The sequence below is a fragment of the Kogia breviceps genome, chromosome 9 (assembly GCF_026419965.1).
Source record: "Kogia breviceps isolate mKogBre1 chromosome 9, mKogBre1 haplotype 1, whole genome shotgun sequence".
NCBI lineage: Eukaryota > Metazoa > Chordata > Mammalia > Artiodactyla > Physeteridae > Kogia > Kogia breviceps.
In genome coordinates this window covers 14,182,781-14,199,835 of record NC_081318.1, presented here as the reverse complement: position 1 = coordinate 14,199,835, position 17,055 = coordinate 14,182,781, and the positions used below count along the sequence as shown (strand labels likewise).

Genomic DNA, 17,055 nt, shown 5'->3' with positions numbered 1-17,055 from the left:
GCCGCTGAGCGGCTGGACCCGTGAACCATGGCCGCTGAGCCTGTGCGTCCGGAGCCTGCGCTCCGCAACGGGAGAGGCCACAACGGTGAGAGGCCCGTGTACCACAAAAAAAAAAAAAAAGAGTCATGGGGGTAGTGCCCTATGGAAGTGAAGTCAGCAGCCCAGGAATCTGTTTTCCATACTTACCCCTGCAGTAAAATTCTGGGAAGTCACCAGGAATTCTTTGGAGGAAAAGCTCTAACACCAGTTAGCTCAGAACTAGAAACCACCCTGCAATTTCTTTGTTTTCCCTGCATTTCGTCCAAAGCATGGTTGAATAGCACCACAGTCCATTTTTCCCCTGGACTGAAGGCAAGTGAGCTGACGATGGGGCCAGGGTTGGGAGCACCTGGGAATGTGGGCGGGGCAGCCCGGGCTGTGCCCATCTGGCCTCCACTCCACGAGGAGTCCAGGCAGGAAGCTGCCGCGCCCCATTGGTCCTGGGCCCCGCAAAGCGATTCAGAGCCACGGGATCACCACTCAGCCACAACACAGAAAATGAAGGGGAGCCAGAGGAGCCTTTTTTGGTTGCAGCTAAAATTGGGAAACGTTATCAGAACAAAGCAAAAGACCGTGGTTGCCGGGGAGGCCGCTCTCCTTCTTCTCATAGGAAATCTTTCCTGCTGCTTTAAGAGCAGAGCCGTGGGCTTCCCTGGTGGCGCAGTGGTTGAGAATCCGCCTGCCGATGCGGGAGACACGGGTTCGTGCCCCGGTCCGGGAGGATGCCACATGCCGCGGAGCGACTGAGCCCGTGAGCCGTGGCCGCTGGGCCTGCGCGTCCGGAGCCTGTGCTCCGCAGCGGGAGAGGCCACAACAGTGAGAGGCCCGCATACCGCAAAAAAAAAAAAAAAAGAGCAGAGCCGCACCTGCTCAGACACCACATGTCAGTGCAGAAGCGGGGGGTGAGGTGGGGAGCTGCACCTTGAGTTATTCAGCCAGTGACGAAGACACCGAGTCACCCTTGAGCTAAGGGAACGCAAGCCGGCCCCAGCACATGACGTGGAGAAAGGGTTCAAGTTTGCGAAAAGAAGGGCCACAGCGAAGGAACGCCCGACTCAAAGCTTAACCATCTATATATACATAGTCCACATGCTTCCCCTGAGCACAAGCCAAGCTGATGTGGGCCACAAACAAGACTGAAGACCTCATTCCAAAAGGAATGAGAACATCACCGGGTCACCTGACAAAACTGGAGTACGAACCGCGGGTTACGTGGGAGTTCTGAATCAGGGCTAAGTCCTCCTGAGTCGGGAACCGCATGGCGCCCTGTTCTCGGGACACAGAACACACGCGGGGAGGGCGAGGGAGCCAGTGCTGTCCACTCAAACTCCGTGCGATGCTGGAGATGCCTGTAACTCCTTCGGTCCCACACAGAAGCCACGAAACACAGGTGGCTAGTGAACACTTCAAAGTGTGGCTGGTGTGACCGAGGAACTGATTTTTACATTTTATCTACTTTTAATTTAAATGGTCCTTTGTGGCTAATGGCTACCGTATTGGATGGTGCAGAAATCAGGGGCCATGACATTTATAACTTACGCTCAAATCACTCAGAAAAAGTAGCATTTATGTATATCTAGATATGTACGTACACACACACGTGCGACAACAGAGTAGAAGTGAGAGGGAGGGAGCACGCGAGTGAATGCAAATGATAAAGCAAATGGTGCAAAATGATAACCAGTGAACCTGGGTGAAGGTACGGGGCTATTCTTTGTATTATTTTTATTTTTGCAAATTTTCAGTAAAGTTTACAATTATTTCCAAATAAAATGTTTTTTCAGTATATGAGGGTGAACATTTATTCATTAATCTCTGAAATCTAACAGGGTCCAACTGGAACTTATTTTCAGGTAGGGGGCTGGAACCAGGAAGTTCAGGGCATCCCAAACTTCTGAACAGATGTCGTGGATCCCAGACAACACTCGTGTCCTCACAGCATGGCTCACCCACACCCACCACCTGGTGCTTCTCCCCAGCGGCAGGATCAGGGCTTCTCCTCTCTTTGCACTGGGTTCCTAGCCTATACGTCTATGTGCACAGAAGACTTGACTGCAGTGGCAAGTTCAGAGCAGTGTTTTAAATAACAGCTTTAGTGACCTATAATTCACATACCATAAAGTCATCCTTTTAAAACATACAGTTCAGTGGTTTGGAGTATATTCAGAGTTGGGCGATCATGATCACTATCTAATCCCCAAACGGTTTCACCCCCTCAACAGAAATCCTACATCCATTAGCAGTCCCTCCCGTTCCCTCTCCCCCAGTCCCCGGTAACAGCCAATCTACTTTCTGTCTCCGTGGATTTACCTATCTTGGACAATTCATATAAACAATATCATACAATATGTGGCCTTTTGTGTCTGGTTTCTTTCTCTTAACCTAATTTGTAAAAGTTCATCCATGCTGTAGCGTGTATCAGGCATTTCATTCCTTTTTACTGCCAAATGTTCCATTGAACGGATAGAGCACATTCGTTTATCCATTCATCAGCTGGTGGACATTTGGGTTGTTTCTAGTTTCTGGCTATATTTATGAACAATGCTGCTGAGAACTCATGTGCAAGAGTTTGTGTGGAAAAACATCCACAATTCTCTTGGGCGTAGACCTAGGAGTGGAACTGCTGGGTCGTGTGGTAACTCCAGGTTTAACCTTTTGCGGAACTGCCACAGTGCTTCCCCAAGTGGACTCCGAAGTCCCCGAGAGTCATGGCACACAGCAGTCCCAGTTAAAGCCCACGGAAGGCAATTCCACAGACACGGCTGCCCTCTGTCCTCCTGTGAAACAGCACAGTCTCTGTTCAAAGCAGCAGTCCGGGTTTGTTTGATTCGGGGTAAATAAATTAGAGAAGCTGTGACTCGCTCGGTGCCAGCAGCACGCTTAGCCTCGTACCGTCCAGGGGCCGAGCCAGCACCTGGCATGGGAGGCGAGGCTGGCACGCCTCGCGCTGGTGCCAGATGAAGAGGCTCTCTGTGCACAGAGCAGCTGCAGCAGGGCGCAAGCTGGCACTCTCTCCGCCGGGCCCCTCACCATGGCGAGGCTGCCTTGCTACCGGTCAAAGCCCAGGGAGAGTGATTTACTGTCGCCCGCAGACTGAGCTCCTAAAACCGCCCACTGAGAAACTGGCAGAGAGAAAGACGTGAAGAGAGTGAGGGCCACGAGGGATCCAGAGAGCAATCAGACAGGGCGGGGGCAGGGGGGCGATGTCAAAGAGACAGGGCCTTCAGGGCCTGTTAGTCCTGATACATTCCAGGGTAAGGGCTAAGACAGAAGCCCAGGAAAGCAGCCAGGCCCCCACCGATGCAACTGGTGACTCAGTATCAGGCCTGTGGTCCCCCCAAGCTGGTGGCAGACAAATGCCTGAGCTTCACGTTAGGGCACCGGACTAAATTCCTAGGCAGAAGTGCAAATTCCAAAGCCACACCAGCAAGTTTTAAGGTGGGGGTGATGGGCTGGTGAGGTGAGGATGATTTCCGTGGCTCCGTCACAGCTCCGGGGAGCCCCTGAGTCCCTTCTGCCATCCTGAACTCCGGGCCCTGCACCGTCCCATTCTCTTGCAACGTGTCACTTGTCCTTTACCTTTCCCACCTTGGACAAACTTTGTTGCCAAATGTTTAAAATAAATGGTATTCCAAAGGAAAACGGCTACCTATTTTATTTTATTAATTGATTAATTCATTCATTCATTTATTTTGGCTGCGTTGGGTCTTTGTTGCTGCGTGCAGGCTTTCTCTAGCTGTGGCGAGTGGGGGCTACTCTTCGTCGTGATGTGTGGGCTTCTCATTGTGGTGGCTTCTCTTGTTGCGGAGCATGGGCTCTAGGTGCGTGGGCTTCAGTAGTTGTGGAGCGTGGGCTTCAGTCGTTGTGGCTCGTGGGCTCTAGAACGCAGGCTCAGTAGTTGTGGTTCATGGGCTCTAGAGCACGGGCTTAGTTGCTCTGCGGCACGTGGGATCTTCCCGGACCAGGGCTCGAACCCGTGTCCCCTGCACTGGCTGGTGGATTCTTAACCACTGCGCCACCAGGGAAGTCCCTGATATCTATTTAAAAAGACATCTCAACCACATTTTTGTGTCATGGGGATGGAAAAAGGGAAGGCAGGTGGCCTGAGGTCCGGAATGGCTCCTACGTGGACAGAGTCCGCCCACCAGGCCCCACGCAATCTACATGTTCTAGTCCATCCCTCCACCAGCTTCCCCTCAATTCCACGAACAGTTAGCAGTTCAATACAGCTCTGAATTTCCATAGGTAACTACTCCTATCCCATGTGCCTTCACTCTTTAAGTCAGCATTCAATAAACATCCATTACGATCACCATTATTAATTTCTTGGTGTCTATAATATGCCTAGCCTTTTAAAATCATAGATAAGCGGGTCCCACACCTGATCTAAGGAGAAAAGTCTGAGGAAACCAATATGAACATAGACTCGAGCTTTACATTACTATCTCACCTCATCCTCACACCAACCCTGTGAGGCCGTTATCGTTACCCTCTCTTTACAGAGGAAGAAAGAGACTCTGACTCACAGGCTTAGCCGACAAAGGTCATAAGCTAGCAAAAGGACAGAGCCAGGGTTCACATGCATGTCACTATACCCTAAAGCCTGTGTGGTTTTCATTAATAACATAAGTGACAATGTTTTAAACATCACAACCCCCTTTCAAGCATGATACGGTTATTATTTGTAAAAAAAAGCAATGGAGTAGGAGTTAGAAAGTTTGGTTTCAAGTCTGGCTTTGTGTTAACTTTGAGCGAGTCACTTAATATTTCTGAACGCACGTTTCCTTGTGTGTGAACGAGGCAACATTTCCCAAAGTGTGCTTCATGACCTGGGAACTGTTAACATCTGTTATGAAAAAAAAGAACAAAATTTGAGACCAAAACAGTTTAAGAAAGGCTGGGTTAAATCAACTTAAGCTGTTGTCTTTACTGCAGGACTTCTCAGAGCCTTTAATGCACCAGTGCACACTGTGAATCTCCAAGAGGGTCACACAACATGCTCCACAGCCCAAAGTTATTTATTAAAGGAAAACTTTTTCTTTTCCACATAAAGCATTTAATGGTTTTTGGTCAAGCTGAGAGATTGGAAAATAATGGATTGGATAATCTCCAAGGAATCTTCTAGCTCTAACAGTCAATAATTTTCTGATTTATCTTACCCTTCCAAGTAGATGACATACTTTCTGAGGGAAGAATGTGCTTTTCTGTGACATCAAGAAGATGGCAGCCAGGTAGAGGCAGGTCCAAATATTCATCAGAGAAGCAAAAGGAGACAGAGATGGCTGCACAATAATGGACATGCATGTCTGGAGGGACCTCCTACCCTTTAAAAATAAGTAACCATCATCCAAATGCAACTGGACTGGCTTTGGCCTCCAAAGCAAATTTGCTGGGCATTAAAGAGATTTGAAACTGTCCTGACGGACTTAAGAGGAGGAATCAATAATGTCTGTCCACGACACTTCAAATCCACATTGAAGGAAAGGCTAAGTCGTCAAGGCAGATGTGTGGTTCGGCAGTTTCACAAATTGGTGGCGCTGGCTCTCTAGAGGACAGTCCAGGCCAGACTGCCAACGCCTTCACTTCTCTGGAGGCTCCCTTCCCCCGGTGTGCAGGGAGAAGGGGCCCCAACTATAGAGGCCCCGAGAGGCTTCTGGGAGGGGCAGGAAACCCTGCTGGGCCTTGAGGGATGACCTGGATTTGAACTGGCAGAAAAGGGACGGTTATACATGTCAGGTTGGGGGGATGGAGAGAGAGGATGATGGCTGCAAAGGCAAAGGGGCAGCAAGTACAGGACATGTCTCGGGGATGCTGAGTACAGTTCTCAGAACAGAGAATAATTTCCAGGTCCTCTTGGTAGCTTCAAGGGTTCCCCATAAAACTCCCTTCTCCTTAAAATAAACCCATGATTTTCCTTGGAACTTCTTAAAAAAATTTTTTTGGCTGCGCTGGGTCTTCGTTGCTGTGCGCACGCTTTCTCTAGTTGTGGTGAGAGGGGGCTACTCTTCACTGCAGTGCGCAGGCTTCTCATTGGAGTGGCTTCTCTTGTTGTGGAGCATGGGCTCTAGGCATGCAGCCTTCAGTAGTTGCAACGTGTGGGCTCAGTAGTTGTGGCGCACGGGCTTAGTTGCTCCGGGGCATGTGGGATCTTCCCGGACCAGGGATCAAACTGGTGTCCCCTGCATTGGCAGGTGGATCCTTAACCACTGGGCCACCAGGGACGTCCCGGGACATTTTTATATATGACTTAAAATTGCCGGATCACTCTTGGAAAATACGTCACTCATCGTGGCAGTGGCACTGTGGAAGGAAGATGATGTTCTCAGGTATACCTCCATGTGGTCTTCAGCCCCGACATCCAGGTGCCCACAGCATGGGGGCAGGATGGAGGATACCCTGGTGCTGCAGCAGCTAAAAAAGCTGTACAATTACCCCCTAAGTTCTCCATCTAGAAAAAAACCAAGACTTAGAAATAGCCACTGCCCTACAGATTCTGCCAGAGCTCCCTTCCAGACCCTCGCTACCCCTGCTGTTCTAGGTTCCAAATGGGGGCTCTAGGATGAGAGCTCTGTGCTCAGAAGAGCTCGTGACAAGACATAAGGGTAGGCATTAAGGCTCAGGATACAGGGCATTCAATATCTGGGCAGTTAGTTCTAGATGTCACCTAAAAGGTTACAGATTTCTGTGAGAAACCTGGTAAGAGCGATTAACATTGACTGCATGCCTATTTAAAAGCCAGGCACTTCATCTAAAATATACTGAGAAGTCTTACAACTCCACAATGAAAAGACAAATAACCCAATTTTTTTAATGAGCAAAGAATTTGAGTAGACACTTTTCTAAAGGAGACACACAAATGGCCAATAAGCTCTTGAACAATGCTCATCATAATTAGTTGTTAGAGAAACGCAAATAGAAACCACAGTGAGATACCTAGAGAGGGGAAAACACATGTCCACACAAAAGCTTGTACACCAATGTTCACAGCATTACTCACAATAGCCAGGAAGTGGAAACAACCCCATGTCCACCAAGTGATCAATGGATAAACAAAATATGGTGCATCTACACAATGGACTACTGCTTGGCAATAAAAAGGAATGAAGTGTTGATACTTGCTACAACGTGAACAAAATGTGAAAACATTATGCTGAGCAAAAGAAGCCAGACACAAAAGCCCACATGTTCTAGAATTCCATTCATATGAAATGTCCAGGACAGGCAGATCCATAGAGACAGAAAGCAGATGAGTAGTTGCCAAGGACTAGGGGGACGGGAGGATGGGGAGTGATTGCTAATGGGTCTGGGATTTCTTTCTCGGGGTGAGGAAAATATTCTGGAGTCAGAGAGTAGTGATCAATGCACAACGCTGTGAATATACTAAAAACTGAATTGTATTTCAAAAGGATAAACCTTCTGGTATGTGAATTATATCTCAATAAAGCTGAAAAACAGGCACAAGGGTAAATGCTTGATACATATTAACACCCAGTGAAGCTGAAATGTGTGTTATGATTCACTTTTTGCAGGTGAGAAAACTTGAGGGCTGGCGAGGAAGAGCTAATTGCCAAGAAGTGCCCAGCTAGCCAGGTGACGGGGTGATGGGGTCTAAACTTGGGTCACTGGCTCCAGAGGCCACATTCTGGCCACCTCATCATGCTGCTTCTTGCCAAGATGATAAGCTAACTGGCAAATGCACAACGGTTCCTATGGAAAAAATAGCACTCCCTGGACAAAGAATCACTGACCGACATAAAATGCTAGTGTTGGAAGTCACATTACAGGGCATCTCGCCAAGTCCCTTCATTTTACAGATGAATAAGTAGAGCTTCAAGGCAGTCAACTGACCTGCCCAACCAAGGCGGCAAGGCTGGTGGGAACGCTCAGCCCTCTCCTTTTACAGAAGCCGAGCTGGCGTATTGTTCGCTGCAATTAGCCAGGAATGAAAAGGTAGATGGAGTTCACCCAGTTGGGGCACACAGGTCACCAGGTATTCAGCAACCTTCAAACGTGCTGGCCTCGCACCCGTATCCCAGCCAGAAGATCACTCCAGCCGGTTATAGCTCACACTATTCTACGGTTACCCTGAAATCTCTCTCCCAACGCCAGGAGTGCTCTGAAAAGTCCCACTAGGGTGCAACTGTTCCAAGGATCCCTTGGAGCTTTTGAACTACTTAGCAGGAACAGGGAGTTCTGGATTTAGCATTTAAGTGTGAGGATAAAGCACTAGAGACTTAAGAAACTTCCTCCCCACTAGTCTGAAGTGACACTATGTGGAACCACTTGAGAAGGGAAGGGAAGGAAAGCTGAGGCCAAAGGAATTGCCGCTGCAACCCTGGGGTCTCGAATGCTCTACGTTGGGGGTCTTTTCAGTGCCTGCTTAATGGATCCATGGGGACGTCCTGTCTCAAAGTTAAAATGTCCCAAATCAAGCTCACAGCCCTGCTCTCCATCCCACAAACCTGCTCTTCCTTCTGGTTTCCCGTTCTCCCATGACTATACTATCATCACCACTCCCCCTGAGGCCCAAGCTAAATACCCTGCCTGCCTGTCACACACCCCCGGGGCTTGACTCGGGTCCCCTGGCTCCACGTCCCCATCCACTGGGCCCTAGAGTCCGCCTCCTGCCGTGGGTGCCATCACCGCAAGCCCTGTCCTAGACTCAATAAATGTTCACTGAATTGAGAGGCCAATCCCATCCGCGACTAGCTGAGTCCTTCACAGAAAGTGGCGGCCAAGACAACTGAAACACAGAAAAAGAGGAGATGGGTGACCTCACATGAATAGGTCACAGAGAGGTTATTAAATAAAAGACAGAGCCGGGAAGAGCAGAGCAGATGCCGCCCTTTGCGTGTATCTGCTGGAACCGAAAGGCTCACCAAGACAGCGGGGCCACTGACTGAACCTGTAAATTATTAACTATTTCAGTGTGGTCCCCCTGAACTCTCCATTTGCTGATGGCTGCTACAGTCAAATCATTACATCCAAATGGAAAAACCTGTGACCCGTAACTTGTGCCGGCTGGACCAAAGTAGACACCCACTGTCCCCAGCCCAGCCTCGTGCACCACCGCCTGCAGCAACCTCAGGCTCCCCACGCCCATCCGAATCAAGGCCATCCTTCAAAGACCAGATCAAATCAAGCATCCCTGGTCGTTTGGGACCTCAGGGTGTTTTCTTTGTGTCTCAAGGACGATGACGGTGCTCATCACATCTTACCTTGCGTCCCTTGATCTCTTTTGTTGCTTTGTTTAATCTCGTCTGCAGTGAGTTGGTGAGTTCTTGGCGAAGAGCAAGCGTGTGCAAGCGTGTGCTTCGGTGGGCACTGCCAAACCGTCTGTGAGAGCGTGAGCCACGACGAGCTATCACTACTTACTGCTGCCCCCAAGCCCCGGAGCATGAGGCCACGCACACGGTACAAGCTACCGGATGTGCTGTTGACAAACAGGTTTCCCTCAACCCCGTTTCTCTCCCTAACCTCTTCTCAAACGAAAACCCCTGCCCTCTAAGGCCCAGACATTCCGGCTGAACGTCCACCAGCTCACTGCTCAATCAGGAGAGTCCGGCCCTTCCTTCCACGACAGCCCCTACCACTGTTAAGAGTCCAGTCTGCTGGAGCGAAGGGGGCAGGGCGAGAGGCAGGCCCCGTCCTGACATAAAGCGTCTCCACATGACGCCCCTCCTTTGACTCAGGGTTTAGAAAAATCACAAGACTCGATCAACCATTTGCTTCTCTGTGAAATCAAAATGATAGCTAAGCAGAGTTGGAAAAAGGAGCAATTTTAAAATTATATGGGGCCCTCAGCCAAAGCCAGTGGCGAGCAATGACAACAGTCATTTGTCCAGGGCCGGCCAACACAGTCGTGGGGACCCGTTCTTGTTCGGTGTGAAACTGCATCTGAGAACGCCCGGCTGTGGCTCCATTTTAGGTTCTGAAACCTCCCACCTGCACTCTCTCCAAACCAGCATCCACTGGCCACACGCTCCCCGCGGCGGCTGTCAATGCAGAGGGGTGGTGGTGGGGGCTGGGCTCCAGGAGCTCCGCGTGGCGGCTTGTCAATGCAGAGGGGTGGTGAGGGGGGGCTGGGCTCCAGGAGCTCCTACCGGGCATCTGCACACAGCAAATCTAGCACAAAATACTCCAGGCGCAACCTTCTGCCGTCAGAGAAGGTGGTCTAACCTGGGCATCCTTGGCTTCCTAATCTGCGACCACAGGTCCCTCAGGACAGGTCGAGGGTCAGCACACACAACCTGAAAGCAACTTTCTCGGCCCATCTGGACTCCTCCTCTCCTGTTCGTTCATCTGCCTCGCCTCTCTACTAAGTACTGAACCGTCTAAGATGATTTGGGCTCCAAAAAGAAGCCCTGTTTTAAGCATCTTTTTAGCAAAGCACCTAGAAACGTCTGCTTGTATTACTTCACTTTTATTCCCACCGGTGCTCCGTTAGCTGAGGACAAGGCCACGCTCGGGGGCACTAGCAAACCCACGGTGACCTGTTAACCCAACCGTCCCCTGAACCTCAGTAAAGAGCCCACACCTCAGTCTTCTCCTCGGGGTCCTTTCCCACTGCTGCCCTTATGTTCTGGGTCCGCACTGTCCAACTGTTCACTAGCCACGAGTGGAAACGTAAATTAAAATTTTAAAAATTAAAAATTCAGTTCCTTAGCCACGCTAGCCACATTTCAAGTGCCAAACAGCTACACGTGCAGCACGTGGCTACCAGGCTGGATGGCGTGGATCTGGAACACTATAATCAGTACAGAAAGTTCTTTAGCCAAAGCAGTTCTACACAGTGAAATTTAAACTTAGAGGTGGACTTTTTGTTTTTTTTTAAACCATCACCTTGTGGTCTTGAAGAAAATATATTTCCAACCCTAATGGACAAATTGCTTTCCTTAAAAAAAAAAAAAAAAAAAAACCCAGCAAGGCAAAAGGTCACCTCAGAGCAATGTCCCTCATACAACAAACACTCACATTCTTCAGAAGGTGGTCTGCTTGTCTGTGCTTCTCTTCTTTCTACTTCCTGACCTCATAGCCTTACATCCAGCTCCCGCTCTCCAATGGAAACATTAACCAAAGCACATGAGTGATTCTCATTCCTCTTCTGGAGTTTATAAGTCACTATTTCTCCACGGGCCCTGTATTAGCTTGCTAGAGCTGCTGGAACACAGTGCCAGAAACTGGGTGGCTTAAAACAACAGAAATTTATCGTCTAGACTACATGTTCAAGATCAAGGTGTCAGCAGGGCTGGTTCCTTCTGAGTCTCTGAGAAAGAATCTGTCCCAGGCCCCCCTCCTAGCTTCTGGTGGTTCCTGGAAACCTTTGGTGTTCCTTGGATTGTACATGCATCACCCCGATCTCTGCCTTTATGTTCACGTGAAGTACCTGCGTGCATGACCGGATCCAAATCTCCCCCTTTTTACCAGGATGCCAGTCATATAGGATTAGGGTCCCCCCATTCCAGTATGAACTCATATTAATTACATCTGCTGTGACTCTATATCCAAATGAAGTTCCATTCTGAGGTACTGGAGGCTAAGACTTCAACATATGAACTTGAAGGGGGACACAATTCAACCCATAATGGGCCCTCAAGCCTCCAAGGAAAAGCACTCCTCCTGGTACACTATCTGTTTTCCATTATTCTACTAATATGAGACAATCCGCAAGGAGCTACTGGCTACTGAGCTTTGTGGGAGCAGGTGGCGACCCAGGCAGAAGCTCGTACTACATAACACTGTTTCCATTATCCACCGAGGCAATTCAAGCTCACGATACTAGATTTAATAAGGTCCAAAAGCAAAAACCCAAACCTGGACTTTGCCAGAAGTGCTAGAGGAAAACTGTCACAACTGTCACGGTCCTAAAATCAGTGCTGGGAAGTCCCTCCACGTTCATTCAATCAAGCCACCTCACCGCACAGGTATGATCTCCAGGTAGTATGACAAACACAGACGGAGAAAAATCTCTCCTCACTCAGACTCCTTAACATAGTGCTGCTTTTCACAATCATCACACAAATCACTGTCCGAGCTTATCAAATGTGATCATAAAGGACAGAAAGTCATCCACCAGCACATGGACCCAGAAAGGCGCTTTGGTTCACAGCCCACACATCTGAGTTACAAGATACAAGAGGGTTATCTACAAATCCAGACAGCCTGGAGCAGAGAAAAACAACAGGCTTTAGTGCTAGAAAACCTGGTTTGAATCCCAGCCTCAGTACTTATGAGATGAAAGATCTTGGACAAGGTAATTACCTCCTTAAGCCTCAGTTTAGCCATCTGCAAAAGGGGGGGCACGAGACCCACCTCGTATTACGTTGAGAAAGACCTGCTGATGGCCATCATTCTCATAATGACCTTTACTGAACACTGGCGATGTATTCATGATGCCTCCCAACCAGTCTGTGGGGTAAGGTGCCGCCGTTATCCCCGTTTCTGAATGAGCAAACTTAGACTTAGAGCCTAGAGCTAGGTCTCTCTGATGGCAAAGCCACGCCCCTAGCCATTTCATGACAGGTCTGGTACACAGCGGGAGCTCTATCAACGCTCGTTCCTTCTGCCTCCCACCCCTACTCTCTTCCGTGGTGCAGAACACACTGTGTAACAATCCTCGCTGTGCTGCCATCCACCACTCCTCACACCTGCACAAGGGTAAAAGATCATCAAACGTCAGTTAGAATACATGTCACCTCTGTCAGGACACAATTATTATCTCATTTGCCACTTCCCCAAACCCTCCCTGCTCTGTAACCTCCTACTCACTACAGAACATTCCTGGCACTTAGGGGTGGTGTCTCTGCACACTCCCCCCACCCCCCGCCCACCGCACAGCCTGCTTCCGTCTCCCTGCTCATTCCCACCCTTCATTCACACACTTGAGACAACAGCATGAGACTGCGTGATACGGCTCTTGACGTCCCCACTCTTTTTAACTACTTAGCCTGTATACAGATGACACTGAGCCTGGGTGAATGGTAGTTTCTTGGTTATAACCTCATGGTTTTAACTGCTAGGCTTCGTCCTTGGGAGTGGTTAAATAAAGATAGGTATTAGCACAGTTTTCCACCCAATTATCCTATTTACAAAAATAGAACTCTCCTCCGTGAGTGTTTCAAATAGAATCCTTAATTTCTACAAAAGATGTCAACCTTACAAGGTCGATTCCTAAAGCCTCAATCAGTGAGCTAGAAAACAACATGGTAGGCAATGGAATATAACCTCAAACTATCTCTTCATATATATATATAGTACTTTAGATATGTATACACATACACGTATACCTACACACCTATTCATACAAACATACACATACACACACACACACACACACACACCAGTTAAAAGAAGTAATGGTTGTAAAGACTGTCGGATGGACACCCAGACCAGCATTTCCACTGGTTGTTTTGGGCACCGCATCACACCACACCAGAAGGCTAGAATTCCATTTGCTGAGTCGCATTCTGATGTTATGCCTCGTGCTTCCGAAGAGGACTGATGTGAGAAAGAGCCCTAAGAGCTCAGCTGTATGTCTGCTGTGGGGTTCTTCCTAGATAAAAGTTCACATGCAAAATTGAGTTTAAAAGACAAAAAATTCTTTGCTTCTCTTGAGGATGTGGTATGTCTTCCTTGTCTGGCAGCAAGAATTACTGAAGTGACCAACTTCTCTTTGATCCTACGAAGCTCAGAGACAATGTGAGGCTCAGCTAAAGCAATGCAGGGGGTCTCATTGTTGGCACATCTGTGATTCTTTTTTCCTCCTGGCTTTGAACTTCTATATTGATTTGCATTTTTCCTGGTCCTGTTCTTAAATTCTTTTTTGTATTGTATGGGTTATTATAGTCTATGTGTTTATTATACTATAAAACCAATCAGAATTTACAGATCAAGATGAGGTATAAATAATTAATTGGATAGAACTCAATTGAAATAATTACCATAGTAAGTATAGCCAAATTTAGAGAATGCTTTAGTTTAAAAAAAAAAGTGACACAATCAGAACAAAACATTAAAAATAATTAACATGTTGAAGCAGACACTGTAAGTTGCCTTCCTAACAGCCACTTCCACTTTTTCCCCTGGCAAAGCCTGGATCTGGTTCAGACGTCACCACCCCCATGGCCCCCAACCGTCACCACCGCCAACTACCTCCCACTTTCCCCCTCGTGACTCAGAATCCAATCCTCATGAATCTAAGCTGATCATTTCCTGTGCCTGCCAGTCAGGGATCCGGGCAGGGCACACACCTGGTTCCACCTGTAAGAAGGGAGAGGAGAACAGCTGGGGGCTGTGGGGAAGGCTCCTTGTTGGATGAGTGGCTTATCGGTGTGGCTAGAATCACAGACGGATGGATGGCTCTCTCCTAGGCCAACCACACATACTAATTTTTACCATCACCAAGTGTTGGATACTAAAGCACACCCGCTGGAAGATACTGGGATGAGTGAGAAACGACAAAGGGCTCAAGGAGACAGACGCCCTAAGGACTGTGACACTCCTGAGGACGGAGGGGACGCTGCTCCAAACGCAGCTCTCCAGATTCTCCCTGGAACCGCGGGAGCCCTAAAGGGTCACCTCTGATCAGGGCTTTCAGGACCTCTACACAAGCACCAAATTCCCCACCACTAACAGAGGAACAGCTCTCACTCTTCCACAAAAGAAAAACAGAGGAAAGGGATGGAGGAGGCCAGGGGAGCTTAGTATCCCGCTGGGAAGTACACTCTGTGCGGTCTCTGGACCAGGTACCACTGCCCCCACGTTTAAATCAACTGCTCTCAGGTCACCAGTAACGCTGCCTTTTCTCTCTTTTCCACACCAGACACCTGTGGGCGGCGCGCGCGCGCGCACACACACACACACACGCTCGGAAACATTCCAATGTTTTAAATGTTCTCCAAACACCCACACGCCCGCCCCCTCCTGCACACAGATGCGTCTTCCTTTGGCTGGGCAGGGGCTGTGTCTCCTTCCTCGTTTGCCCCCAGGTGTCAGTCGCTTCCCACCCTGAGTCTTTGCTCCTCCTGTGGTCCCAAGGACGCCGTACTGCTGCTCCGGAGACACCTGAGATGCAGTGCATAACGGAGCTCTTCCCCACCCCCCAGACGGCCTTGCACACAGCAGAACAAAGTAACATTCCTACATATTCCAGTAATCCCCACTGCCAGACCCTCCCTGCCCTTCCCCGGGTGTAGAGTCTGCACAATTTTCTCACTTCCACACTCACGTCTCTCCCTTCCGCACCAAACCACGTCCACTGCCCTTCTGAACCGCCGAAAAGCCAGAAATGTTCCTGAAGCCACTCAAAGCTAACTCCTTGGGGTCAGGACCACTACACCCAATAGCCCCCTCAGTGCTCACACCTTCAGGCTTTTGCTTTGGAGGAAATGATTCTCCAAAGTCATCTGCAAAGCAAATGCTACTTCTCACTAACCTGTATTTCCTTGCAGCAGAAAAAAACAAAACAAAACAGTAAACTCTGCTGAAACACGTGGGGTACTGGCCACACCTGCTCGGCTGAAATGTGAGGGGTTTTACTTCGCCAGACTTGCCAGGCTGAAAATTACTTAACTTACAACATGAGTCCAATGCCACTGCTACAGGCTGAACATCTGCACAGCTGATTTAATCACAAGGGGACCTAGGTGACAAACAAGGCAGAAGTGAGTACAGGTTTGTCCCCACAACCAGGAAGTCAACTCCAAGTCCATGTCCCACAAGAGGGTGTCTCCATCTACGTTACTGGGAGAGCACAGGTGGGCGTCTGCCCCAAGGTTCTTCTGTCCCTCTTTAGGTGACCCAGAAGGTAAGGTGGTATCTTCTGTTCCCAGCTGAACCACTTAACACAGGGCTCTACACCCAGTGGGCCTCAAATGGTGCTGAAAGGTTGACTTCTGAGGGTGAAGTGCTGGCAAACAGCTGGCTGCCTTCATGGCACAGAGGGTAGCGAAGCAGTCACCGGCACGCCCTGAGAGAAGAAGCCTCTGGTTCAAGCCGAGTGGCGGGTAATAAAAACCAGGTTCCAAAGGAGCTCAGCTGAACAGGGGTTGGCTTGTTAGCTGAACTGGGAATCAGAGAGAACCCAGAGCAACCACAGGAGGCTTCTTCACACCATGCTGAGAGCAGCCCCAACTGTCTCGCGGACGGTGAACAGTGAGTGCAGGAGGAGAAAGGGGAGAGACTGGAGAAAGATGCCCAATGTCTTGAGTGACAGAGCAAATTCCGACTTGGGACCGTGCAGAGAGAAGCGTATCTCTCAGCTCAGCACAAGGTCTTCCCAGAGAGACACAAAAAGCCTTGTGCATCACAGTAGCCAGCCTGCTTTAAAAAAATTTTTTTTTAGGTTGAGCACAATAGGGAAAATGCAAATGCGGGGCTTACCTGTGACTCTTAGCACTTCTGAAAATGACCATTTTGAGGGTGGAAGGATGACGTGTTGGTGCACATGGGCGTGTACGCACGGGCAGGCAGGAACACACACGCACTCACACACACGGCCCACAGCGACCCACCCAATCTAGCACAGTACAGGCAGTTAAAAAGGCGAAACTGTTGCTTTAATTGTGCCAATCGTGGGATGGGGAAGGCGCCAGCCGAGAAGGCATTTAAAGCAGATTGCCCCATTTAGGGAGATATGATTCTTGGAAAGGAAGACTGGCACTTTTCCTAGACTAAAGGTTGCACTGAATAACCAAGGAGCAGAGGGCAGCAGCCCGGGCTGCTGGGCTTCAGCTGGACTTCAGCGCGGGCGCCACGCCGGAGCCAGAACCGCTTGGGGCCATGCTCCCTGCTCCAGTTCAGGGTCGCGTCCTGGTTATCTCTGCGTCTGCACCCTTAGAAAGCGGGGAGAAGCTGCAGGTCAGGCCTGAACTGAGGGCTGGAAAGAGGACATGGCACACCAGGCCCTGTCCTTTCATTTCAGAACCATTTAAAGAAAAATAGTTACTTAATCTAAGTCTCTCCTGATAGAAGGAGCGTGAACGGGAGGTGCTCGGTGCTGTCACCTGGCTTTGGGTC

At 49.2% G+C, this 17,055-nt stretch overlaps 1 protein-coding gene and 1 long non-coding RNA gene across 10 annotated transcripts in view; both read right to left on the bottom strand.

The window, feature by feature from the left end:
- The window catches only part of HIPK2 (homeodomain interacting protein kinase 2), a 202,101-nt gene that overhangs the window by 156,304 nt on the left and 28,742 nt on the right, over positions 1 to 17,055 (bottom strand). For 2 of the 9 annotated variants that reach the window (XM_067042011.1, XM_067042026.1), the window contains exon 2: positions 15,615 to 15,679. The exons of the other annotated variants lie outside the window; for them this stretch is intronic. The gene's annotated coding sequence lies outside the window, so the exon portion shown is untranslated. The remainder of the gene's footprint in view (positions 1 to 15,614; positions 15,680 to 17,055) is intronic. 9 annotated transcript variants of the gene reach the window in all.
- LOC136794828 (uncharacterized) lies at positions 4,893 to 15,596 on the bottom strand. The gene is made up of 3 exons (XR_010842064.1): positions 15,473 to 15,596; positions 9,258 to 12,686; positions 4,893 to 6,487 (listed from the first exon to the last, which is right to left on the bottom strand). It is a non-coding gene; the product is annotated as an uncharacterized lncRNA (long non-coding RNA).